The sequence below is a fragment of the Bombina bombina genome, chromosome 9 (genome assembly GCF_027579735.1).
Source record: "Bombina bombina isolate aBomBom1 chromosome 9, aBomBom1.pri, whole genome shotgun sequence".
In the NCBI taxonomy this organism is placed as follows: Eukaryota; Metazoa; Chordata; class Amphibia; order Anura; family Bombinatoridae; genus Bombina; species Bombina bombina.
The window spans coordinates 28,277,749-28,286,792 of record NC_069507.1 but is presented as its reverse complement, the minus strand read 5'-3'; the positions used below and the strand labels follow the sequence as shown (position 1 = coordinate 28,286,792).

Genomic DNA, 9,044 nt, shown 5'->3' with positions numbered 1-9,044 from the left:
AAGAATAGTATATGCAAGTTCTTCGCTCAGTATAAAGGTTTTGGGCCTAAAACTGAAGATGTGCTAAACAGATCCTGAACTGCAAAATGAACAGCTAGCAATGTACACTGAAGGCAATAAATACATCTCTCACTGCACAACTTGAATATTTTATTAAATGGTAATTGGCTTAGAGAGAATATTTTAATGCACAGACTCCTGACATTGCTTATTACCATATATCAATGTAACTACTCACTCAAAATAGATTATCTCTAGCTATATCCCAAAATAGCTCATTCAAAGATGGAGAATATCAGGTCATGATGCTGCAATTCATTTCTGACCATGGTGACAGTGACAGGCTTAACCTCTTAGTTGCCAGAGAACTGAGATAAGCTGCAGTCCTATCTAGTAAGCAAGGAGTTAACTACAAGAAGCAGGGAGCTGGGTGTTGCGGACCCCAGCACATCAGCTGCTGCCTGCAGTTGGTAAGTTATACAAACAAGCAATGTGTCACCTTCAGCTGTGTGTATTTGCAGCAGCAGCAGCAGCAATGCAGCAGCACTACAGCTCTCCCTAGCAGCAGGCTGTGCTCATACTCACACCAAATGCATGTAGTCCGAGCCATGTCCTGCTCATTCTCTCATCAGCAATCCTGCACTTAGGCAAAGCACTGGTTCCAGCATCTGTATGTTCGTTCCCTCTTCCCTCCAAGGCAGGTCTGCTTATAGGGATGACATCATCGCTTCAGACATGCACCTGATTCTCAGGATGCAGCCCCTCCTCCCACACACAGGTCATTGTTTTTCTTAAAGTGATAGCTTGCTGGACTGGAGCTTGCGTGTGTGTGTGCTTGGGAAGCTACAACACAGTGTGCAGGGGGCAGGCTGATGCAAATGCAGGTCAGGGATGCAGGCAGCACAACGCAGGCTCAGTGCACAGACATAGGAAACACAGCTACATTCTACTCCAGTGAAACAGCTCATAAATATCCTTTTTAATTACATACAAAGTTAACTCTTTAGCTGCCAAAGAGTACTGCAAGGTTCAGTCCCAGTCTCATCTGTATTGGTCCATGCTTATATGCATAAAGAGTACTGCAAGGCTCAGTCGCAGTCTCATCTGTATTGGTCCATGCTTACATGTATAAAGAGTGCTGCAAGGCTCAGTCCCATCTGTATTGGTCCATGCTTACATGCAAAAAGAGTACTGCAAGTCTCAGTCCCAGTCTCATCTGTATTGGTCCATGCTTACATGCGTAAAGAGTACTGCAAGGCTCAGTCCCATCTGTATTGGTCCATGCTTACATGCAAAAAGAGTACTGCAAGGCTCAGTCCCAGTCTCATCTGTATTGGTCCATGCTTACATGCGTAAAGAGTACTGCAAGGCTCAGTCCCAGTCTCATCTGTATTGGTCCATGCTTACATGCGTAAAGAGTACTGCAAGGCTCAGTCCCATCTGTATTGGTCCATGCTTACATGCAAAAAGAGTACTGCAAGGCTCAGTCCCAGTCTCATCTGTATTGGTCCATGCTTACATGCGTAAAGAGTACTGCAAGGCTCAGTCCCAGTCTCATCTGTATTGGTCCATGCTTACATGCATAAAGAGTACTGCAAGGCTCAGTCCCAGTCTCATCTGTATTGGTCCATGCTTACATGCATCAAGAGTACTGCAAGGCTCAGTCCCAGTCTCATCTGTATTGGTCCATGCTTACATGCATAAAGAGTACTGCAAGGCTCAGACCCAGTCTCATCTGTATTGGTCCATGCTTACATGCATAAAGAGTACTGCAAGGCTCAGTCTCAGTCTCATCTGTATTGGTCCATGCTTACATGCGTAAAGAGTACTGCAAGGCTCAGTCCCAGTCTCATCTGTATTGGTCCATGCTTACATGCGTAAAGAGTACTGCAAGGCTCAGTCCCAGTCTCATCTGCATTGGTCCATGCTTACATGCAAAAAAGAGTACTGCAAGGCTCAGTCCCAGTCTCATCTGTATTGGTCCATGCTTACATGCGTAAAGAGTACTGCAAGGCTCAGTCCCAGTCTCATCTGCATTGGTCCATGCTTACATGCAAAAAGAGTACAGCAAGGCTCAGTCCCAGTCTCATCTGTATTGGTCCATGCTTACATGCATAAAGAGTGCTGCAAGGCTCAGTCCCAGTCTCATCTGTATTGGTCCATGCTTACATGCGTAAAGAGTACTGCAAGGCTCAGTCCCAGTCTCATCTGTATTGGTCCATGCTTACATGCATAAAGAGTGCTGCAAGGCTCAGTCGCAGTCTCATCTGCATTGGTCCATGCTTACATGCAAAAAGAGTACAGCAAGGCTCAGTCCCAGTCTCATCTGTATTGGTCCATGCTTACATGCATAAAGAGTGCTGCAAGGCTCAGTCCCAGTCTCATCTGTATTGGTCCATGCTTACATGCATAAAGAGTGCTGCAAGGCTCAGTCCCAGTCTCATCTGTATTGGTCCATGCTTACATGCATAAAGAGTACTGCAAGGCTCAGTCCCAGTCTCATCTGTATTGGTCCATGCTTACATGCGTAAAGAGTACTGCAAGGCTCAGTCCCAGTCTCATCTGTATTGGTCCATGCTTACATGCGTAAAGAGTACTGCAAGGCTCAGTCCCAGTCTCATCTGCATTGGTCCATGCTTACATGCAAAAAGAGTACTGCAAGGCTCAGTCCCAGTCTCATCTGTATCGGTCCATGCTTACATGCGTAAAGAGTACTGCAAGGCTCAGTCCCAGTCTCATCTGTATTGGTCCATGCTTATATGCATAAAGAGTACTGCAAGGCTCAGTCGCAGTCTCATCTGTATTGGTCCATGCTTACATGTATAAAGAGTGCTGCAAGGCTCAGTCCCATCTGTATTGGTCCATGCTTACATGCAAAAAGAGTACTGCAAGTCTCAGTCCCAGTCTCATCTGTATTGGTCCATGCTTACATGCGTAAAGAGTACTGCAAGGCTCAGTCCCATCTGTATTGGTCCATGCTTACATGCAAAAAGAGTACTGCAAGGCTCAGTCCCAGTCTCGTCTGTATTGGTCCATGCTTACATGCGTAAAGAGTACTGCAAGGCTCAGTCCCAGTCTCATCTGTATTGGTCCATGCTTACATGCGTAAAGAGTACTGCAAGGCTCAGTCCCATCTGTATTGGTCCATGCTTACATGCAAAAAGAGTACTGCAAGGCTCAGTCCCAGTCTCATCTGTATTGGTCCATGCTTACATGCGTAAAGAGTACTGCAAGGCTCAGTCCCAGTCTCATCTGTATTGGTCCATGCTTACATGCATAAAGAGTACTGCAAGGCTCAGTCCCAGTCTCATCTGTATTGGTCCATGCTTACATGCATCAAGAGTACTGCAAGGCTCAGTCCCAGTCTCATCTGTATTGGTCCATGCTTACATGCGTAAAGAGTACTGCAAGGCTCAGTCCCAGTCTCATCTGCATTGGTCCATGCTTACATGCGTAAAGAGTACTGCAAGGCTCAGTCCCATCTGTATTGGTCCATGCTTACATGCAAAAAGAGTACTGCAAGGCTCAGTCCCAGTCTCATCTGTATTGGTCCATGCTTACATGCGTAAAGAGTACTGCAAGGCTCAGTCCCAGTCTCATCTGTATTGGTCCATGCTTACATGCATCAAGAGTACTGCAAGGCTCAGTCCCAGTCTCATCTGTATTGGTCCATGCTTACATGCATAAAGAGTACTGCAAGGCTCAGTCCCAGTCTCATCTGTATTGGTCCATGCTTACATGCGTAAAGAGTACTGCAAGGCTCAGTCCCAGTCTCATCTGCATTGGTCCATGCTTACATGCAAAAAGAGTACTGCAAGGCTCAGTCCCAGTCTCATCTGTATTGGTCCATGCTTACATGCGTAAAGAGTACTGCAAGGCTCAGTCCCAGTCTCATCTGCATTGGTCCATGCTTACATGCAAAAAGAGTACAGCAAGGCTCAGTCCCAGTCTCATCTGTATTGGTCCATGCTTACATGCATAAAGAGTGCTGCAAGGCTCAGTCCCAGTCTCATCTGTATTGGTCCATGCTTACATGCATAAAGAGTGCTGCAAGGCTCAGTCCCAGTCTCATCTGTATTGGTCCATGCTTACATGCGCAAAGAGTACTGCAAGGCTCAGTCCCAGTCTCATCTGTATTGGTCCATGCTTACATGCATAAAGAGTACTGCAAGGCTCAGTCCCAGTCTCATCTGTATTGGTCCATGCTTACATGCAAAAAGAGTACTGCAAGGTTCAGTCCCAGTCTCATCTGTATTGGTCCATGCTTACATGCATAAAGAATACTGCAAGGCTCAGTCCCAGTCTCATCTGTATTGGTCCATGCATAAAGAGTACTGCAAGGCTCAGTCCCAGTCTCATCTGTATTGTTCCATGCTTACATGCATAAAGGAGTACTGCAAGGCTCAGTCCCATCTGTATTGGTCCATGCATAAAGAGTACTGCAAGGCTCAGTCCCAGTCTCATCTATATTGGTCCATGCTTACATGCGTAAAGAGTGCTGCAAGGCTCAGTCCCAGTCTCATCTGTATTGGTCCATGCTTACATGCGTAAAGAGTACTGCAAGGCTCAGTCCCAGTCTCATCTGTATTGGTCCATGCTTACATGCAAAAAGAGTACTGCAAGGCTCAGTCCCAGTCTCATCTGTATTGGTCCATACTTACATGCATAAAGAGTGCTGCAAGGCTCAGCCCCAGTCTCATCTGTATTGGTCCATGCTTACATGCATAAAGAGTACTGCAAGGCTCAGTCCCAGTCTCATCTGTATTGGTCCATGCTTACATGCATCAAGAGTACTGCAAGGCTCAGTCCCAGTCTCATCTGTATTGGTCCATGCATAAAGAGTACTGCAAGGCTCAGTCCCAGTCTCATCTGTATTGGTCCATGCTTACATGCATAAAGAGTACTGCAAGGCTCAGTCCCAGTCTCATCTGTATTGGTCCATGCTTACATGCGTAAAGAGTACTGCAAGGCTCAGTCCCAGTCTCATCTGTATTGGTCCATGCTTACATGCGTAAAGAGTACTGCAAGGCTCAGTCCCAGTCTCATCTGCATTGGTCCATGCTTACATGCAAAAAGAGTACTGCAAGGCTCAGTCCCAGTCTCATCTGTATTGGTCCATGCTTACATGCATAAAAAGTACTGCAAGGCTCAGTCCCAGTCTCATCTGTATTGGTCCATGATTACATGCATAAAGAGTACTGCAAGGCTCAGTCCCAGTCTCATCTGTATTGGTCCATGCTTACATGCATAAAAAGTACTGCAAGGCTCAGTCCCAGTCTCATCTGTATTGGTCCATGATTACATGCATAAAGAGTACTGCAAGGCTCAGTCCCAGTCTCATCTGTATTGGTCCATGCTTACATTTGTAAAGAGTACTGCAAGGCTCAGTCCCAGTCTCATCTGTATTGGTCTGAACTTCAAATGAATGGTAGTTTTTTTTTCTGACAAATTTAAAAGTTGTCTATTTCCACTCCCCCTGTACCATGTGACAGCCATCAGCCAATCACAAATGCATACACGCTTTTTCTGTGAATTCTTGCACATGCTCAGTAGGAGCTGGTGACTCAAAAAGTTTAAATATAAAAAGACAGTGCATTTATTTGGAAACTTTGGAAAGTTGTTTAAAATTGCTGCATTATCTGAATAATGAAAGTTTCATTTTGACTTGAGTGTCCCTTTAAAGAAAAATGTGGGTTTAGTGTCCCTTTAAAGTTGCATGACTCCAGCACCCAGGACATTAGGGACTTTCATGGATAAAAACAGTTTAGATAACCACAATTATTGTAGCTATGGTGTGGTACTACAAACCTCCAGAAATAGGAGTCTACAACTGGGCACGGAGGATGGAGTTGGAAAACCTGGGTTAGAAGGTGAGTAGGGAAGGACAAGTTGTTTTGCAATCAGAAGCCTTTTGTTTTGATAGCTTTCAGTGTCATGTTTACATCCTTTTGTGCTAGAGATAATGAGACAATATGACTTCACATTGTACTGAGACACTTCCTGGGACTTTACAATGAGAAGGGAGGAAAAAAGTGTTTTGCAATAACATGAGATTTGTAGGCGACTTGTGACTAATGGTCAAACAAACCATTTCCAATCATAAAAGTTGATTTTTATGATGCCAACAGTTTCTCTAGACTGTAATCTGACGCCCGTCTCTTTAAATAATGTACCATATTAAAGCCAAAGTTTCCTACCTTTATCTTATGGACCAAACAAATCTCTTATATGTGCACAATGAACTGGCTATGAAAAAACTCCACTAACTTTGTAGTGTAAGAAAAAAATCATCTGCGTAATTGTGAAATTCATTAATTATCCATTAGACTCTCAAACCACTTCTTCGCCACTCATTAGAAAGTCCTGTACCTTGTTAAAATATAATGGATGGAGAATGGGATTATTTGGTCTCCTTAAAGGCCTGAGGTCACAAAAAAAAAAAAACAGACAAATTATTGCCATTTATTTCGCTATCATTTGAAACCTGTAGGATAACAAGATACGTCTTCTGATAAAAAAAAAAAAAAATGGAAACTCACCAAATCTATGCCAGCAAAAGATTGTGACTTTTATCCCCAAGGCAAGTATGGAAAATATGGAAAAGCATATTCTACCCCAAAATAAATAGACATTTTTTTTATATGTAGGGGCAATAACAGATGACTCAGAAAGTAATCACTGCATAGCAAAATATTTGACTAATTTTTTTTTAACAAATAGGTAAAACTGCAATTTGAATTATTTTGCAGTCCAGGGACATACCTCTTGAAAGGCATCTTATTGCCCTCTCTTTTGCTGTGCTCCTGCACATATTAATCAATCTCTGTACAACATGCTGGAGGGCAAGTGTTCTGAATTACATAGGATGCACTCCTTGCACGCTATGTTCAGTGGGTTATGCAAAAAGTAAAATTTTAAGAGATTCCACAGCAATAATCTAGGAGAGGTCATGAGCAAGTAATATCAATCAAAGGGTCCCATCTAATAAAAACTTCTCAAGAAGACCACATTTAACTTTTATCCCTTATATTGAACTTAGACAAGACGGACAAAAAAAAAAAAAGTGTCATGCTACTAAACCCATAAGATATACCTGTGCATTTGGATTTATCCCCTTCTACAGCAGTACCCCTCTTGAAACACCATTTTTGCCCGTTTTCCACAGTATATGGTGGCTTTATTGCATGATTTTTTTAAAGGGATACAAATCCTAATTTTTTTCTTTAATGATTCAGAGAGCATGCAATTTTAAGCAAATTTCTAATTTACTCCTTTTATCAAATTTTCTTCGTTCTCTTGCTATCTTTATTTGAAAAGCAGGAATGAAAAGCTTAGTAGCCGGCCCATTTTAGGTTCAGCACCCTGAATAGCGCTTGCTTATTGGTGGCTACATTTAGCCACTTATTAAGCGCTACCCAGGTTCTGAACCTAAAATGGGCCGGCTCCTAAGCTTAAATTCCTGCTTTAAAAATAAAGATAGCAAGACAACAAAGAAAATGTGATAATAGGAATACATTAGAAAGTTGCTTAAAATTGCCTGCTCTATCTGAATCATTAAAGAAAAAAATTGGGATTTGTAACCCTTTAAGGTATCCGTTTTACTATATGTTCAGTTCACAATTTAATAAAAACTGCATCATAATTAGGATTGCTACCTCAGCCATGGTTTCCTGGACACTTATGACTTACACATGCTGCAGGGTGTGCAGGAAGGAGCATGAATTGCACCCATGGACAGCACATGAATAGTGATCCTGGACAGCACTATTTATGTTCCTCCCTGCACACCCTGCAGCATGTGTAACTCATAAGTGTCCAGGAAACCATGGCAGCGGTGGCAACCCTAATCAAATAATCATCAGATCATACTTTTAACACCTAAGTGTTCATTCATGGTTGAAATTAACTTTTTGAACATGTAATTTTTAATTAACACTAAATGACACGTTCCTGGCACACATAATGAATTAATATTCTCATTAAAAGTGTAAAAACTGCATTCAAACAAAGGCAGTTGTCATCAATCGTGAATTAACATGATTTACTATTGTATTGGCTGTACATATTTTTCTTTCCTGTGGGGTCGTGAAAGTCTACAAAAAAAATAAAAAAATAAAATAACCCTTTAAAAAAAATGGAAAGCCTATTTCTTGTAGTTTTCCAAGTACTTAAACACAAACAGAGCAGCAATTTTTAACAACTTTCTAATTTATTCCTATTGTCATTTTTTCTTCATTCTCTTGCTATCTTTATTTGAAAAGCAAGAATGTAAGTTTAGAAGCCGGCCTGTTTTTGGTTCACATCCTGGGTTGTCCTTGCTGATTGGACAGCACAAATAAACAAGTGCTGTCTGTTGTTCTGAACCAAAAATTGCCTGGCTCCTTAGCTTAGAAGCCTTCTTTTTAAAACAAAGATAGCAAGAGAATAAAGAAAAAGTGATAATAGGAGTAAATTAGAAAGTTGCTTAAAATTGCTGCTCTATCTGAATCATGAAATTAAAAAAAATGTGTTTAGTGTCCCTTTAAATGGTCAAGAACTGCTAACCAATACACTTCATTTAAAAAATAAATAATAATTAGCAGTTATATTAAATTCAATATTTAGAAAGCGAATATCCAAGCCGTCTAAATAAACACATAACAATTAAAGCATGCATGCCTTATTAAGAAGTAAAAAGTCCATTTTGTTCTGACAAGTAAAATGAAACGCCTTAGAACTCACTATGTACACTCTACTGACCCCCACCACGTCCCCTGACATGTTTCGCTTCTGCTTCTTCAGAGGCAACTATGAATTTAATATATCTAATTCAGGGCTTGACAAACCAAGGAGCCAGTGGCTCCTAAATTTTGGGGTTATTTTCCATATATCTATATATAAATACCACTGTTTGGGTTCCTAATTTACCCACCTCTCACCTGGAGAGGGCTTAAAGGGACATGAAACCCACATTTTTTCTTTCATGATTCAGACAGAGAATACAATTTTAAACAACTTTCTAATTTACTTCTATTATCTCATTTGTTTCATTCTCATGGTATCAT

General features: G+C 41.7%; 1 protein-coding gene across 1 annotated transcript in view; it reads right to left on the bottom strand.

The window, feature by feature from the left end:
- Nucleotides 1-1,245, bottom strand: part of USP54 (ubiquitin specific peptidase 54) — a 224,399-nt gene extending 223,154 nt beyond the window's left edge. The window contains exon 1 of the mRNA XM_053692010.1: nt 586-1,245. The gene's annotated coding sequence lies outside the window, so the exon portion shown is untranslated. The remainder of the gene's footprint in view (nt 1-585) is intronic.
- Nucleotides 1,246-9,044: the final 7,799 nt, after the last annotated feature.